This window comes from Anabrus simplex, chromosome 6 (assembly GCF_040414725.1).
Source record: "Anabrus simplex isolate iqAnaSimp1 chromosome 6, ASM4041472v1, whole genome shotgun sequence".
Lineage (NCBI taxonomy): Eukaryota > Metazoa > Arthropoda > Insecta > Orthoptera > Tettigoniidae > Anabrus > Anabrus simplex.
The window spans coordinates 280,701,268-280,720,417 of record NC_090270.1 but is presented as its reverse complement, the minus strand read 5'-3'; the positions used below and the strand labels follow the sequence as shown (position 1 = coordinate 280,720,417).

Genomic DNA, 19,150 nt, shown 5'->3' with positions numbered 1-19,150 from the left:
CACAGAAGTACCAGCAGAGTTAAAATCATTCAATAGTTACATCATTTAAGGGGATTTTCACAGCCCTGTGTACTTGGAGAGTAGCCGAGGTGTATGTGGATTAGTAATTAAATGGGACTAGGATTAGGAAGAAGAACCCCGTGTTTTATGGGTACTGTGCCTATTTCCGGCTCCATGGCGAAATGTTTAGCGTGCTTGGATATGACCAAGAAAACTATACTCACATTGCTGTTGGTGACAGAGGTGGAGTTTTGCTGAACTTGAGCCACTCCTTGAGAACCCCGTGTTTTATGGGTACTGTGCCTATTTCCGCCTCCATGGTGAAATGTTTAGCGTGCTTGGCTTTGGTTACAGCGGTCATAAGTTTGACTCCCATCAGGATCGGAAATTTTAACAGTAATTGGTTAATTCCACTGGCACGCGGGGTGGGTAATGTGTCGTCTTCATCATCTCATCCTGATCACGATGGGCGGGTCGCGTACGGGCAGCAAATCAAAAGACCTGCATCTGGCGAGCCAAACTTGTCCTCGAACACTGCCGGCACTAAAAGCCATACGCCATTTCATTTTCTTCACTGCGTTGTGTCTTAGATGCAGGGTCTCTCTTATGAACCCAGACCGTCCAGCGGCGTTTTTACTCTCGGAGACCTAAGCAGCTGTACGGGAGGCGTGCGCATAGTGCTTGCAAGGAGCGTGCACGTGTTCAGTAGTCAGTCTGAATCTCAGCTGTTAACGTGGTGAGACAGTTCTCATTGCAACACCGTATTTTCGTATGTAAAAGTTATTTTAAGTACGAGTCGGTTCGACGGGGACGCGATGCAATTGTTCAGCAATCTCCTGGAGAAGTGCTACCTTCATGGGCACAGATTCACGTAATTGTAAATAAATTTTAAACTACTGATTCAGTGATCAATAAAAAGAAACATGCGCGCACAAGAACAGTTTTAACAGAGGAAAAGCTAGATGACATTGGTGTGAATCTTGAATGGTCACCGAATAAATCATACATAAAATGAGCACAATAAGTAGGGGTTTCGGTACCTTCTGCACACAGAGCTGCAAAGTTGTTACTCATCAAACCGTATAGGTTTACATGGGCCCATTGTTTAAAACCTGCTGATCCAGCCACAAGAATGAGATATTGCGAGTGGCTTTTTGCATCACTGAATGATCGTTTATTCGACCCACAGCTTGTGTTCTTTTTGGATGAGGCCTGGTTTCATCTTAATGGTCTTGTGAACAATCACAACTCTCGCTATTGGTGTGCAGAGAATCCTAATGGCGTTTATGAAGTCCCTTATTATGAAGGACGACACTTCCAGCATTTTTAATAACTTAAGGTAAAATTTTACATAGATTGTTTACACGCTTAAAGCAGGGCGGCCGCGCGCGACGTTAAGTTGGGCTGAGGCACCTGCTGTAGCGCAGAGTGCAAACACCGTGCGCTCGGTCTGGGTTTAAAAGAAAGGCCGTATAGAGGCTTCAGATTCAATGTCCCACTCCGCCAAAGATTCTAATCCGGGGCTGAGGACTGGAACGGGGTTCGATCAACCTCATGCGACAATCTGAGCAAATGTGTGATATGAGAGGCAAGGGATATGGTCAAGAAAGCCAAGCAGTCAGTATGAGGATGTCATTACGCTGGTGACGCGCCACTCCAAAATCTGCAAGTCATCCGGCAGGGCAGCATTAGTCTTGACTGGCCAAACCCCTATGGAAGCTTTAAGTGCCACAGAGTAAGAAGGGGTGACACAGCACAGGAATGGTTACTATTTGCAGTAGCGGCAGAGTGAGGCTGTTGTATGGTAGTAGTGTGGAGACAGCACGGCGCACCACAAGGCAGCACCACCAGGGAAGATGAACTCTCACCGTCAATAAATATTCCTGTACGGAATATCGTATTGGATTAGCTGCTCTGTCGATTCGGCAGATAAACTTACACTTTAAACAACATTTAGTTTGCAGTGAGGACCTAAATGTGTGATTATCTGCCACCCCCAGAAGCCCGGGTGTAATTCCCGCTTCTCAAACGAAATTTTTAAAAATTGGTACGAAGGTTGGAACGGGGTCCACTCAGCCTCGGGCGGTCAACTGAGTAGAAGTGGGCTCGATTCCCACCTCAGCCATCCTCGAAGTGGTTTTCAGTGGTTTCCAGCTTCTCCTCAAGGCAAAAGCCCGGATGGTACCTAAATTAAGGCCATGGCTGCTTCCTTCCCTCTTCCATGTCTATCCCCTCCAATCTTCCCATCCCCCCACAAGGCCTCTGTTCAACATAGCAGGTGAGGCTGCCTGACGAGGTACTGGTTCTTTTCCCAATTGTATCCCCCGACCCAAAGACTCACGCTCCAGAACACTGCCCTCTAGTCTGTAGAGGTGGGATCCCTCGGTGAGGACGAGGGAAAAGTCAACCCTGAAGTATAAACTGATTAAGAAAGAAAGAAAGAAAACCTCAGTGACGTTTTTCGTTGAAACTGAATGTCGCGTGACCTACTTGATGAGCAGTCTACCTACATATTGTCCGCCTCCGTAACGTAACGGTTAACACTAATAGCTGCCGTCCTCGGAGGCCCGGGTTTGGTTATCAGTACTGCCAGAAATTTAAGAATGACGGGTGTGTGGTTGAAATGATACATGCAGCTCATCTCAGTTGGAAGTGTGATTGAAAAGAGCTGCACCACCTCGGTATGAGGACACAAATTTACTTTACCTACACATTACAAAATAGAAATTGAAAAAATCTTCCGAAACACGAGAGATCAGGCACCTGAAGACTCTTAGGTGAGACACCCGGTACATGGAAACCGACACCTGATGCTGGTGGTGGTGGTGGTGGTGGTGGTGGTGGTGGTGGTGGTGGTAATTTTAAGAAAAAGTACAACTAGGCAGCCATCATATATTAACATTAATCAGAAAGAAAAAATGGAAGGGGGCCGACATTTCGAAAAATTACGGTATCGGCCAAGGAAAGACAAGGGCCACCAAGGGCGTGAAAATTATACTCCCTAAACCTCCACATATAATGTTGAGGAGGTCGGAAAAGAACAAGAGGTGACCGGGGGGAAGGGGGGCTCGGATACATAGATAGATAGATAGATAGATAGATAGATAGATAGATAGATAGATAGATAGATAGATAGATAGATAGATAGACAGAGAAAAGAGTTTACCAGGGAGGGGGGGCGGACAGGATAGAGAGAAGAGTTGACCAGTGGGGGAGGAGGGGTCGGATAGGATAGAGAAAAGAGTTGACGGGGGGTTTGGATAGGAATAGGGAAAAGACTTGACATGGGGGGGATAGGATAGAGAGAAGTGAGGAGCCTGACACAAGTAGAAGCAATGCCAGGACTCAGCTAAAGGACCCGTGGTGGCAGGAGACTAGAGTAATAATAATAATAATAATAATAATAATAATAATAATAATAATAATAATAATAATAATAATAATAATAATAATAATAATAATGCTATTTTGCTTTACGTCCCACTAGCTACTTTCACGGTTTCCGCAGACGCCGAGGTGCCGGAATTTAGTCCCGCAACAGTTCTTTTATGTGTCAGTAAATCTACCGACACGAAGGAAACTAGAGTGTATTTCCGATTTGCGGATGACATGGGGATGTTAGCAAAGAATGAGAGGGTTCTAAATGGAATGCTAGAAGATCTGAATGCAACCTGTGAGCAATGAAAATCCACAGCCTGTCTTCAGTCATGCGTCCGCGTCAGGAATGGAATGAATGATGCCCCCATCTAGCGGCGAGGATAGAAATTGTGCTGGCTGTCGAAGCCTGTCACACTCTTCTGGGGCGATGATTAATGAATGACAGATGAAATGAAATGATACTGGAGAGTGTTGCTGGAATGAATTATGACAAGGAAAAAGGAGTACCTGGAGAAAAACCTGTCCCGCCTCCGCTTTGTCCAGCACAAATCTCACATGGAGTGACCGGGATTTGAACCACGGAACCCAGCGGTCAGAGGCCGGCGCGCTGCCGCCTGAGCCACGGAGGCTCCTCAACCTGTGAGCAATATGGAAAGAAAATTATTCAATGATTAATAAGAACAAGACAAAAGAGTATGGTGATAAGTGCACGAGGGAACAAAGCAAACGTCAAGATAAACCAGAAGGATATTGAACAAGTGTCAGCTTTCAAGTATCTCGGAAGCATAATAACAGGCGATGTGAGAAGCAATAAGGAGGTACGAAGTCTCGTTGCCCCATCGCTAAAGAAACCTTCAACAGAAAAATGAGACTCCTACGTGGACGCTTGGACTTGTAGTTAAGGAAGAAAGAAGCTGGCGAAATGCTTTGTTTGGTGTGTGGCGCTGTAGGGAGCAGAGACCTGGATGCTAACGAAGGTAGATGAAAAGGGACTAGAATTATTAGAGATGTGGTTGTGGAGAAGGATGGAAATGATATCCTGGGTGGAAAGGATACGGAAGACCAGGTATTGGAGAGAATTGGAGAAAAGGAAAAGTTACTACAAATCATTCATACAAGGAAGAGGAACTAGCCTGGGCACTGGCTGCTGATGGATGCTCTAAAAGGATCGGCAAATGGAAGGAGAAGAAGAGGACGAAGAAAGTATCAGATGGTGGACTGTCAAAGAAGTTTCTCCAGGCAAATGCCGAGATGGTACCTAACTTATGGCCACGGACGCTTCCTTCCCTCTTCCTTGTCTATCCCTTACATTCTTCCCATCCCCCACAAGGCCCCTGTTCAGCATGGCAGGTAAGGCCACCTGGGTGAGGTACTGATCCTCATACCCAGTTGTATCCCCCGACCCGACGCCTGACGCTTCAGGACACTGCCCTTGAGGCGGTAGAGGTGGGATCCCTTACTGACTCCAAGGGAAAAACCAACCCTGGAGGCTAAACAAATTAAGAAGAAGATTAGTTGTTTCCATGAACAAGACAAGTTTCGTAAATTTCTATGACAGTCAATTTTTTATAGCAAAATTTTATACTTAACATTTCCCGGCTGAGTGTTGCATGTAGTGAGCGCTGGCTTTCCAAGCCTAATTCACAGGTACGATCCCATTGAAGATCCGTAGTATTTGAAGGTGCTTACATACGCCAGGCTCATGCCGGTAGATTTTCTGACACGTAAAGTATACGAGTATTATTGCATGCTATGATGTAATTGCCTTCTTTCCGTACTCAAAAAAGTATGGAAAATTATACTTTACCTACTGTAATTATTTTCCGAACTCCACTTCACAGTAATGTAAACACGGGTAATCAGAGGGATCATGAATCAGAGAACATCTAACCTTGCTGAACTTTTCTTCACCTGATTACTGCAATGTGGCTCCTTACCACCTACAGCAAAAATGGCGTTTCTGCATTCTTAGCTGAAGTATTATATCGCTATCACCGTGTTGACTAATACACTAGTGTCCAAAAGTTAAGCATAAGTTACGAGTAAGCAGGGCAACAGGAAATAGACCACAAATCGCACTACATATGCACCTACCAACCTTACGTGTTCGTTCTGTATAGGAAAGGAGTGTTCCCTGCTTTGACTAGCGGCGGAACCGCAAGGTAAACACAGCCAGTGCCTGCGCCCCATATTCCCTCAGTCGTGTTTGCCCTGTTCTAGTGTGCGGAGTGTAGCCTCGTGGTGAACGTGACAACATAATGGCACAACGACGCTATTTGGACCCCGTTTTGTAGGGTAGAATCCTCGGCCACCTGGAAGCAGGCCAGACACAGACCGAAGTCGCCGTATCCTTGAATGTACCACAAAGTGTAATTCTAGGCTTTGGAGACGATTTCGAGACACAGGAGATGTTAGTCGTAGGCCAGTACCAGGTCGACCAAGGGTAACCACCCCACAGCAGGACCAATATCTGGCCTTAACCGCCCGACGAAATCGGAGTGCACCTTCAAGACAATTGTCGGCGGAGCTTGCAGCCGTCTCAGGCGTTGCCGTTTCCCGGCAAACTGTGCACCGGAGGCTCAGAACATCAGGGCTAATTGCCCGACGTCCAGCGGTGTACGTCCCGCTCACTCCAGCACAGAGGCGGGCCCGTTTACTGTGGAACCGTCAACATCGAAACTGGACCATGAATGAATGGAAGCATGTGCTCTTCATAATTGAATCCCGCTTCAGTTTGCAGAACGATTACCATCGCACGTTAATCTGGAGAGAACCGGGTAGCCGATACAAACACAGGAACATCGTGGAACGGGACCAGTGTGGTGGTGGTGACCTCATGGTGTGGAACGGCATCATGTTGAATGGTCGTATGGAACTGCACATCTTCATGGGTGGTCCGAGGAACACTGTTACAGAGATGAGGTACTGAGACCACCTGCTCGACTCTTCAGAGGTACGGTTGGTCCAGACTTCCTCTTAGTGGACGATAATGCCCGACCACACCGCGCTGCTCTGGTGGATGAATTTCTGGCTAGGGAAAACATTCATCGCATGGACTGGCCAGCGAGGTCTGCGGATCTGAATCCTATAGAACATGCCTGGGATGCATTGAGGAGGCGAATTGCATCCCGTCAGCCTCCACCAAGAACCCTCCAAGACCTTCGTATTGGCCTTTCGGAGGAATGGGGTCGACTGCCACAAGAGCTCTTGGACCATCTGATAGAGAGCATGCCACGTCGCTGTGAAGCATGTGTGGCCGTTAGGGGTAACCATATACCCTATTAACAGCATATTTGTTGTGGAAGACATTGCCAAGTTTTGTTAGTTGCTGTCAAAGGTGTACGTTAGCTATCAGAATCTATCTGACACTGTTTTTTTTTTTCCATTGAAATCTTCAAAAAAATGCCAACGGCCTTCAGACCGTGGCTGCTGTCCAGCACGGTCGATGTTTTCTCTTTAGTCGTGAGGCGTTCGGACTGTGGCAGCAGAGCCTTGAGCAGGTCCCACACTTTGCAAGTGTGCGGCGTGCGGGAAGGGCCTGGAAGAACGATGTGGACTTGTCAGGGGAAGGAAGAGTGCAGGCGGGTGTATGATCGGCAAGGTTAGTATGGTCTGTCTGGCAGAGCTCTCAGTAGTAGCGCTCTTAACGGAGCGGTTGTTAACGGAGCGGAGGCTCCGGGCGCTTTCAATCGGTGCCTCCGGAGAACCTCCGAATGAATTACAAACGCGTAGTTTAAACTTGGTACGGGAGAAATGAACGAGCATTTGTACAGGAATTTATAACTTGCCGCTATTAATGTGAGAAACTACGCCCCTCCGTTAATACTTTAGTTATTTGGTGATATTACAGATAGCATTCTTACGTACAAACGTAGGGGAGCCTCTCCCAGTACCGGCCATTTCCCAGTACCGGCCGCCACTTGTTTTTCCGAAACGCAGCTAGATGGCAGATGTTTACTGTGTCTGGTACTTACATACAATGACAAAGGGATGCCCTACAGAATCCCTCGCGTTTGTGTTCATTTGCTTGAGAGCTGTTGTGATGAGAAGTTGTCATTGTGTTTTCGGTCTGTACTTGCTAAACTTTCGGTCTTTGTGTACCAATCTCTGGTGAGTTGATCTCTTTTTATTCATATTTATTTTATTTGTAGTTAGATAAGGTATAGATAGTAATCGTAACAACGTTATTGGTAGACTTGTGATTAAATTAAAAATATATGTATGTTGCCGTGTATATTGCCCAGTACCGGCCACGTGTCATTTCCCCAGTACCGGCCATAAAATTAATTTATCATATAATTACAATATCAGATTTTCTTGCTTTCCAGAACTATTTTATCGATAATGGAAGGCAAATCTATAAGGAAATGGTTGCCGGAAAACATGAAAGAGGCAATTCAGATGGTTATGGACAGAAAATTAAGCATCAGGGAAGCTTCAACGTAGTAGTCTGTTCCAAGAAACACATTGGGAGGTAAAGTAAGAGTAATAAGAACTGGTGGCGAAGTGACTGTGTCTCCACAGATGGGAAGAAGAATTGATGCTCAGAAAGAAGATCTTCCTACAGAAGCAACTTCTTCTTCCAGAGTTGAAATGCCTTCTACATCACAAGAATTTCTGAAGATTGTAGAAGAAATATCCCCACAATCAGATTTGACAGAAAGGAAAATTACCATAAGAAAGAGGAGAAATGAAAAGAGTGAAATTCTAACATCCACTCCCTATAAGAAAATGTTGGAAGAAAAAGACCAGAGAATGAAAGAAAAACGGGAGAAAGCTGATGAAAGAAAGAAAATAAGAGATACAAAAGTGTTTTCAAAAGTTAAAAAAAACAGTAGAGCTCCGAAGAGACTTAACTTCGAGTCCGAGAGAAAGCATAATGGCACAGGGCAATCAGGCGATCGAGAAACAGAATGCATCATTTGCCTGGAAACAACGGACGAAGCTTGGGTTCAGTGTGTTTCTTGTCAGGGTTGGGCACATCTTCAATGTGCAGATCAAGAGAACTTTGACTTTTACAAATGTGATCATTGCATTTAGAACATTTTTTGTGTATTCCACTGAAGTTTTTAAATATCTTGTTTGAACTTTTCTAACTTTGATATGCAGGATTATTTATTTATCGTGTAAAAATTTGACGTTTACAAATGTGACCATGCATTTAGAAAATTTGTTTGTGTGTTCCACTGAAGTTTTTTAATATCTTGATTGGACTTTTCTATCTTTGATATGTAGGGATTATTTATCGTGTAAAATTTGCTTCATGCATTTGTATTGTTAATTAAAGTTTTGTAATGTCTCACTGAAGTTTAAATGTGTATTTGTAAAGTATCACTTCATCATTTTTAAATAATAAGAGAAAGTGTCTGGCTGGCCGGTACTGGGAAACATTTTTTGTAATGTAAGGTTTTGTAAGAATTCTATCTATTGTTGTAATGGACATGCACACTCATTTTCTTCATGTCTACTCAAGGCAATTGTAACAATACTGTATCAGGCCTCTTTTAACTTGATCAGATTTATTGCTGACCATTCTATTTTTAAACAGTGAAGGAAAATTATTAGGTGGCCGGTACTGGGAGAGGTTCCCCTAATTATGTATCAGAACCTCCGAATGAATCTCAAGCGCGTAGTGTGAACTTGGTAGGGAGATATGAACGAGCATTTTCAGAGGAATTTATAACATGTCACTATTATCTTGAAAAACTAGGACCCTCAGTTTATATCTTTATTATTCGACGATATTACAGATAGCATTCTTACGTACAAACATTGAATGACAAGCGCGTATTGTGAACTTCATGCGGGAGGAATGAACGAGCATTTTCACAGGAATTTATAACTTGTCGCTATTATTGCGTCTGCCTCTGTGGTGTAGTGGTTAGTGTGATTAGCTGCCACCCCCAGAGGCCCGGGTTCGATTTCCGGCTCTGCAAATAATTTGAAAAGTGGTACGAGGGCTGGAACGGGGTCCACTCAGCCTCGGGAGGTCAACTGAGTAGAGGGGGGTTCGATTCCCTCCTCAGCCATCCTGGAAGTGGTTTTCCGTGGTTTCTCACTTCTCCTCCAGGCAAATGCCAGGTTGGTACCTAACTTAAGGCCACGGCCGCTTCCTTCCCTCTTCCTTGTCTATCCCTTCCAAACTTCCCATCCCCCCTCAAGGCCCCTGTTCAGCATAGCAGGTGAGGCCGCCTGGGCGACGTACTGGTCATCCTCCCCAGTTGTATCCCCCGACCCAGAGTCTGAAACTGCCCTTGAGGCAGTAGAGGTCGGATCCCTCTCGGAATCCGAGGAAAAACCGACCCTGGAGGGAAAACAGATTACGAACGAACGAACGAACGCTATTATTGCGCGAAACTACGCTCCTCCTTTAACTTTTTTAAAATGCTATTTGTTCGGAGCGTCGACCTATGAAGATCTTTTGTCCCTACTTGCACCATATGTGAGGAAACCTGCGTGTATTATATAAATGGCGGAAGTGTAAAGTGTTAAATGTGAGGAAAGGAACGTTAAGGATGACACAAACACCCAGTCCCCAGGCCAGGGATATTAATAATTTACAGTAAAAAAGCCTGACCCGACCGGGAATCGAACCCGGGGCCACCGGATGATAGGCGGACGCGTTACCACCTACACCGCTAGACCGGAGCTTAAAAATCATTTGTGCCATGTTTTACAGCGCAGCACTTACAGACTTGAACCGTTTGAACTCCTCCGTCCGCTCGTAAATAATCATCTCATACTTCTGCACGTCTTTGCGTCTTTTACATATGTCCAGAAATTAAAATCGAATTTAAATTTAACTTGAAACTACTGTATTCTAGCGCCAATATAATGGGAATATTTCCATAATAATAATAATAATTATTATAATAATAATAATAATAATGTTCGCCTCTGTGGTGTAGTGGTTAGCGTGATTAGCTGCTGCCACCCCCGGAGGTCCGGGTTCAATTCCAGGCTCTGCCACGAAAATTTGAAAAGTGGTACGAGGGCTGGAACGGGGTCCACTCAGCCTCGAGAGGTCAACTGAGTAGAGGTGGGTTCGATTCCCACCTCAGCCATCCTCGAAGTGGTTTTCCGTGGTTTCCCACTTCTCCTCCAGGCGAATGCCGGGATGGTACCTAACTTAAGGCCACGGCCGCTTCCTTCCCTCTTCCTTGTCTATCCCTTCCAATCTTCCCATCCCTCCACAAGGCCCCTGTTCAGCTTAGCAGGTGAGGCCGCCTGGGCGAGGTACTGGTCATTCTCCCCAGTTGTATTCCCCGACCAAGAGTCTGAAGCTCCAGGACACTGCCCTTGAGGCGGTAGAGGTGGGATCCCTCGCTGAGTCCGAGGGAAAAACCGAACCTGGAGGGTAAACAGATGATAAATAATAATAATAATAATAATCGTATGGCCTCAGCTACCGTGTGCAGACATTTCAATTTGACGCCATCTGGCTGTCTGCTCGTCAATTTCGACGTTCCGTTTTACTCTAGGCCCCCACTAGATGGCAGACCGAGTAAACTGAAACTCTCTTGGGCGTCTATGGCTGAGATTTAATGAATTTTGTCGGGTAAACACCAAATGTGTCACCAGAGATCTTTTACATGCCGACATCGTACGACATGGAGTGTCGAATGGACTTTTTTCCGCCCTTCAAAAATCCGACTACCTCTGCCGGGTTTGAACCCGCTATCTTGGGATCCGGAGGCCGACACTCTACCGCTGATCCACAGAGGCAGCTAACAGATGATGATGATAATAATAATAATAATAATAATAATAATAATAATAATAATAATAATAATAATAATAATAATAATAATAATAATAATAATAATAATAATAATAATACTGTGTAAGTTCTGCACAGTTAGGGCCTGCACTTTTCTGAGAAACAACTGAACCTATTTAGATATATTGTTTGTTGTATCTACAGGGTTTATACCTACAGGTATATGGGGGTATTTATTATATGTCGATATAATTACATTTTCTTGATAACAAATGAGAGGATGCTTAATTATTCTGAATAACTATACGTTCTTTGTTAAGGGGTATTGTATGGAATATCGGTGATATAGATCAATTTGTGTGTATGTAGGTAACGATTTTTATAGGGCGCCTACATTCATGGGCGTAAGTTTGAAATTAAAGCCCACAACGTCCTTACGCTCGGAGCTATTGCTGCGAATAGGAGGCGGCCCTCCGGTTAACCTCCGGAGCTCCGTAACTGCTTTGCCTCCGTCGGTAGTACCGGAGATCACTGGAGGAGCGCTGTAATCGTATTATCCGATTCAATCAACAGGAGGACCGGCTCCTCTTCACAGCGCTACTCAGTAGGAGGTACCTAGAGTTTAGCAAGGGTGCGGGGTGCAGGATAGGATGATATCGGCTTGTCAAGGGAAGGAAGAGCGTAGGTGGGTGTAAGTGCTGAACGGCGGAGCCCTCAGCACATCGCCAGCCACTTTACAATGTGCCTAGGCTTTACCCCCACGTCTTATATTAATTGTTGTTAGAGATTAATTCCAAAACATTTTACAAAACAGTGAATTCCATTATAGTGACTATTTAAACAATTCGATTCTATAAAGAAGCTAAAATAAAGATTCAAAATGTAACCATACTGTGACGGCACTATTTGTAGTGTGATCAAATTGTTAAATACGTTGTCATGCTTTGAAATTTGAGCAAGGAGAGAGAAATTCGGGAGTGCACTGTTTATTTGTTTTCATGAATGTTGTTATTATCACTTGTGATTGTGATCAGTAAAACAGTGCAGTTCCATAATAGTCGGGATTGCATTAGCTGTTAGCCTATTAATGTGTGTGCATGAATTACATTGTTATCATCATCATCATCATCTGTTTACCCTCCAGGTTCGGTTTTTCCCTCGGACTTAGCGAGGGATCCCACCTCTACCGCCTCAAGGGCAGTGTCCTGGAGCTTCAGACTCTTGGTCGGGGGATATAACTGGAGAGTATGACCAGTACCTCGCCCAGGCGGCCTCACCTGCTATGCTGAACAGGGGCCTTGTGGAGGGATGGGAAGATTGGAAGGGATAGGCAAGGAAGAGGGAAGGAAGCGGCATTCGCCTGGAGGAGAAGTGGGAAACCACGGAAAACCACTTCCAGGATGGCTGAGGTGGGAATCGAACCCACCTCTACTCAGTTGACCTCCCGAGGCTGAGTGGACCCCGTTCCAGCCCTCATACCACTTTTCAAATTTCGTGGCAGAGCCGGGAATCGAACTCGGGCCTCCGGGGCTGGCAGCTAATCACGCTAACCACTACACCACAGAGGCGGACATGAATGCCATTGTACTGTAGTTAATTCATTAATGAATGTTGTAATGCAAGCAGATTTATATTCAGCTAGTGTCATCGGATTATTATTATTATTATTATTATTATTATTATTATTAGCAGTAGTAGTAGTAGTAGTAGTAGTATTCATCTAAAAGTATCGTGGTGCTGGTCAGTGAAAACTCGACCGACTGGGGAGGGGATAGAGATGGCGGCACAGCCCTGCCAGAGTAAAATGTCACGAACCGCCACTGACTACACTGTGTAAAATCAAGCAGTGAACCTGTTGAATTATATTACTTTTTGCTTAATGAATAACATGAGTTTTACTTTCTTGGAAATACTGTCATTTCCATCCAAGGAATTGTAAATCCTACCTTGTAGGCTACACTTAAACCCTGTACCTTTGAAGATAGTAACACAACAATTATAACGTGTCAGTTTTCTTCGGCTGAATAAATATAAGAAAATAAAACTGGCTGTTTATATCGAGCGCAGTATAAATCAAACCGGAATATCTCGAAGAGGTTAGTTTTTTCCGATTATAGAGTTTTATTTTAAATACTGTACACCAGTCAACATTTCGCTGAGTAGTGGAGGAGAGGTTCGTAATCACACTCGAAATCACTGCTCCACTTCCCTGCCAAGTGTGTTCGCTCTCTCGCTTCACTGTGACGTAAGCTGCCCGCATTTACGTCAGACCAGCCCTGCTGCACTGCGCGGGCCTCAGTGGGCGCCTAGCTGAGCACAGTACCTGAATCACAAAAAGTAATCAAACGCGACTAAAATCTCCGATCCAGATTGGAGTCCAACCCGTGACAATTTGCACCGAAGGCTGTGCCGCTGATCTATCGGACAAAGACCCTGAAGGCTTTCTTTCTTTTCTGTATATATTTTCAAATGCTTTATTGGCAACAGTGATTAGCGTGCTAATAAAACACGCAGGCAAGCAAAGCTTGTAGTTCTATCTCACAGCTGATGATGTCGTCTACCCTTCGGAGAGGCTCGGTTCAGGTCTTTCTAATCGATGCCCTCTTGCGCGTCTGAATGTTTGGTAATGATTACGATGATGATGAGGTATGGAGAGGGTGAAATCCTGTGTCGCCACATACGCTACTCTTGTCGAATAACACTAAAGAACCTTCGAAAAGATTGACGTCCCCATCCGACGAACAAATCAGCGTCAACAGTGTCATATGAACACTGGGAAGAGGTTTGGAATTGAATAAGGAATTTTTGCGCTCAATCTAGTGATTAGAAATTGTATACCTCCACTTCTCCTACCCTGCCGGCCAACACTCAGATGGTGATTTATCTGCTACCAACGTTACTCGACCCAGCTAACCACGGTGTCGAACCATAAACGAACATGGCTACCAGGTGGGCACATGACACTTGATAGCGTGATCATAGCCATGGGGCATCCAGTTTCTCGCTAAATCAACAGTTGATATCGTGATTATAACCATGGAGCATCTAGTTTCTCGCTGAATTCAACAGTTGATTACGTGATCGTAGCCATGGAACACCGAGTTTCTCGCTGAATGCGACAGTTGATTACATGTTCATAGCCATGGAACACCCAGTTTCTCGCTGAATTTGACAGTTGATTACATGTTCACAGCCATGGAACACCCAGTTTCTCGCTGAATTCGACAGTTGATTACGTGATCGTAGCCATGGAACACCCAGTTTCTCGCTGAATTCGACAGTTGATTACATGATCGTAGCCATGGAACACCCAGTTTCTCACTGAATTCGACAGTTGATTACGTGATCGTAGCCATGGAACACCCAGTTTCTCGCTGAATTCGACAGTTGATTACATGATCGTAGCCATGGAACACCCAGTTTCTCGCTGAATTCGACAGTTGATTACATGTTCATAGCCATGGAACACACAGTTTCTCTCTGAATTCGACAGTTGATTACATGATCATAGCCATGGAACACCCAGTTTCTCGCTGAATTCGACAGTTGATTACATGATCGTAGCCATGGAACACCCAGTTTCTCGCTGAATTCGACAGTTGATTACATGTTCATAGCCATGGAACACACAGTTTCTCGCTGAATTCGACAGTTGATTACATGATCATAGCCATGGGATATCAAATTTCTCGCGGTGACCTTTCCATTATCTTCCTGATCATAAATGACTATAGTTCCCTTCAAAAGCTAAGTTAGTGTCGGTATCTCCGCTATTGATAATCGCACGGAAAACGTAGAACAATGTTCCTCGAGCTCCTTTAATACCATTAAAGAATATGAAAACGGAACATCGTTATCTTCAAGGGATTAGCAGTTATCTCGGCGTGCCTGACTCTTTTCGCACAACCCAGTGATAAACTTTCCATCATCCTGCGGAAAAAGCTTTGCATTAGCAGCTGTTGTGGCATAGGCCTATACTGAAGTAGATGTTCAACGATATCAACAACATTGTGCTTTTGTGATACCGAGTGCTATAGATTGTCGTTAGCAAGACCATTACACAAGTCATCAGCTAGAAAACGAAGATAAAGGATCCGTAAAGTGGTTACCGAGGTAAATAGATATGTGTATCGCATAATGTGTGGTAGCGATTTGTCTTACGCCTTGGCAGAATGGTCAACGTTGAGGCCTTCGTTTCGGAGTGTCCCGAGTTCGATTCCCATCGGGGTCGGGGATTTTAATGGCGTGTGATTAAGTCTTCTGGCTCGGAGACTGGGTGTTTGTGTTAGTCCTAACACTCTCCTCTTTATATTCACACAACACAACACACAACAGAAACGTACGATAGTGAATACATCCCTCCATATAGGGTTAGCTTCAGGAAGGGTATCCGGCCGTAAAACAGGGCCAAATCCTAATATGCGACACAGTTCACACCCGCGATTCCACAGGTTGGGAAAAGCGATACAAGAGGAAGAAGGGTTTTAAAAAAAATGTTTGCAAGTTGCTTTACGTCGCATCGACACAGATAGGTTTTATGGCTAGGAAGGAAAATGAAAGGGCTAGGAGTGGAAAGGAAGCGGCCGTGGCCTTAATTAAGGTATAGCCCCAGCATCTGCCTGGTGTGAAAATGGGAAACCACGGAGAACAATCTTCAGGGCTGCCAACAGTGAGGTTCGAACCCACCATCTCCTGAATACTGGATACTGGCCACACTTAAGCGATTGCAGCTAACGAGCTGGGTAGAGGAAAAAGAAGAATGTGCGGTAGAGATTTGTGAAGACCGAGGAAGTAGGCTACGAGGTATGAGTCGTGTAGCTGTAAGCTTACCGTCGGAAGTTGGTAGGTTCGAAATCCACGGTCAGTAGCCCAAAGATGGCTTTCCGCGGCTCCTTACTTTCACACGAGATAAATGCTCGGATTCTGCCTTATTTAAGGCCATGCCCATCACCTATCGGCGTCGGTATGGGGTATTGTGACGTCAAACAGTTACGGAAAGAAAATTATGATTCAGTGGATTATCCGGTAAGGTTTCAATCCTGGTTGTCGAAGTGAATACCGTGGGGATTTCTTTGTGCAACTTTCACTTGTAATTTCACATGGCACCTTAAGAGAGGAGTTACACCCATCGCAAGCGTAAATCTAATAGAATTCAATTGAAGGGTTGATAAGAAAAACAACCCATGTCGCTTTTTTGTCGGAAACGATTTATCGATATCAACGGAGAGTGTAGGATGTCTGGCATCTGTTTATGCTTATGGTTTCGAGAAAAACAGGCCTTGTCAAAAATATAGCATTTGATAATATCAGTGGTTCTGGAAAAACAACCTATGTCAAGCGCCAATTCTGGAAGAACGACCCTTGTCAAATGACATGGATTGATTTTCTCAGAAATTTGGCAACACTTGCATTGAAGGAATAACAACATGGATGGTAACAGCTGGAATGGTGTAGCTCTTGATATTAGGCCCAGAAGGCGGAAGAGAGCAATTCATAAAAAGGACCTAATCAAGAAAACAAAACTCAGAGGTGAATTGCATGTTAACCATGTAGGCAAACAAATAAGTGCCAAGTGAGTTGGAGATGACTGCAGGTAATTCGAATATGCTCAGAATAACACAAGAACACGAGTTCCTCGCAGTCAAACATACTTACAATGGGGCTTGGAGGACATATGTTATAAGAAATAGGACAAATCTGCCAAATGAACTGTACCTGAAGAGACTCTACAACGACCCCCTTCCTCTTAATCCTGGAAAACTTGGAAATTTGAAAAAAAAAAAAAAAAAACTGTATGGTGTGTTGAAGACCAGCAGTGTGTTATTTAACAAATCACTTGAAATGCATGTTGCCGTAGATTCTGAAGTCGATAATGATATTGAAGTTGATCTGTCAGATAATAGCAGCGGTGAGGACGAATAGAGATGGATGGCAGGTGAAATAGGAACTAAAAGAAACTTGTCTATTGAAAACTAGAATATGACGGCCCCGCGGTGTAGGGGGCAACGCGCCCACCTGTCACTCGGCGACCCCGGCCTCGATTCCCGGCTGGGTCAGGGGTTTTTAATTGTGAAATTATTAATATCGTCGTGTCCTTAACGTTCAATTCCTCACATTCAACACTCTACACTTCCTCCATTCTAATTACACCTATTTTCATATCACATGGTGCAAGTAGGGGCAAAAGATCTCTTTAGGTCGACGCCCCGAACAAATAGCATTTCAAAATGCTATAAGATTTGATTCGGTGCTTTATTTGGATACCTAGGTATTATAATATTATTGTTAGGAGAAATACAAACATCAGTTGCCTTATAGGTCGTTTATGTACACATTACTGAGATTAATTTCTAGGAAAAATAACCCTTGTCAACGTGAACGTCCCAAAAAACGCACAATAACTAAAAAGTTTTCTTAAAGAACTAAATCTAATACAAAGAATACACTGATAAAACATGAAGCAATGTAAACCTATAATTTCAGTGTTATATTCCTTTAAGGAATGAAGGTGTAATGTTTTTTCACTCTCTTGAAAAAAAGTTTTTGTATTGACAAGGGTTGTTTTTTCTATCACCCCTTATTTTTTGTATATATGTTCAGTCGTCAGCCCGAAGGCTGGTTGGATCCGCAACAGCTCGACCATTAGCTGTCTTATACGGCCTAGGCATCACTGAAGAGGCGTACTATTGAAATGAGTGAGGGATTTTCCCGTTGCTTTCCTCACCGAGCCATAATTTGCTATTACATGTCATTCTGCCAAGCCCACTGAAATGCATGCACCAACAAACCGTATGAGCAACATTTTCACACCATTCTTAGTGACTGTGAAGGCTACTTGAAAACATTTTGTTTTATTTTTAGCACACATTCATTATCATTTATAGCGGGTGGTGGCATGACTAGCTCAGTGACTTAGCTGCTGGCTTCCCACCCGGAAGGCTGAGGTTCGAATCTCGGTCGATCCTGCGTCGAGATATCAAAAGTGACGTGACGTCAGGAAGGGCATCAGGTTTAAAATCCCGGCCATAAACATAATGAGAATGGGTGGGTCCAGCGACTGGGATAAGCTGAAAAACGTTTCTAGTTAGTTTTTGAATTATAATGAGATCCACAATTAAAAGTGAAACCTACGGAAAATTAGCAACAAACATATCACAAGAGTGGCACGTGGGAAATGACAAACATGCTGCATACGTGGACATAAGTACTCATATATTTTGAAGAAGGAGAGATTAAAGGGAATTCCACTACAACAAAGAAACTAAACCCAAACCCCATGGCGCAATTGCCCCGAAGGGCCATTGCTTACCAAGCGACCGCTGCTCAGCCCGAAGGCCTACAGATTATGAGGTCGCGTGTGGTCAGCACGACGGACTCTCTCGACCGTAATTCTTGGCTTTCTTGACCGGAGCCGTCATCTCACCGTCAAATAGATCCTCAACTGTAATCACGTAGGCTGAGTGGACCTCGAACCAGCCCTCAGATCCTGGTAAAATTTCCTGACCTGGCCGAGAATAGAATCCGGGAGACAGACACGTAACTCCTACATCGCGGGGTCGGCAATAGATCAAAGGGGAAAGTTTATTCATTAAAAAGAAAGATTTAAAAAACGCCATTTTTGACCCATAAAGGTGTATCTTACCCCTTACCGCTCGGATGTTCGTTTAACACTTCTCCTTTTTCTCTGCGCGATCGGGTGCCTCCCTGACGTCAATTTCATCAGAGGAGTTAATGAAATGAAATTAATTACGCGATATATGATAGTAGATAGATAGACAAATGTCTTCATTAGCGTAGTTAAGGCAATTAGGCATTCTCTTACACTAAAACAATTATTATACATTCGATTCATAATAACTACCGTATATGGTAAATGATATGGAGTATGGCTTTTAGTGCAGAGAGTGTCCAAGGACATCTTCGGCTCGCCAGGTGCAGGGCTTTTTTATTTGACTCCCGTAGGCGACCTGCACGTCGTGATGAGGATGAAATGATGATGAAGACGACACATACATATAGTCCCCGTGCCAGCGAAATTAACCAATGATGGTT

At 44.2% G+C, this 19,150-nt stretch overlaps 1 protein-coding gene across 2 annotated transcripts in view; it reads right to left on the bottom strand.

Annotated features, from left to right (window-relative positions):
• LOC136875743 (tripartite motif-containing protein 3) overlaps positions 1-19,150 on the bottom strand; it is a 134,609-nt gene that overhangs the window by 85,000 nt on the left and 30,459 nt on the right. The window lies entirely within an intron of this gene.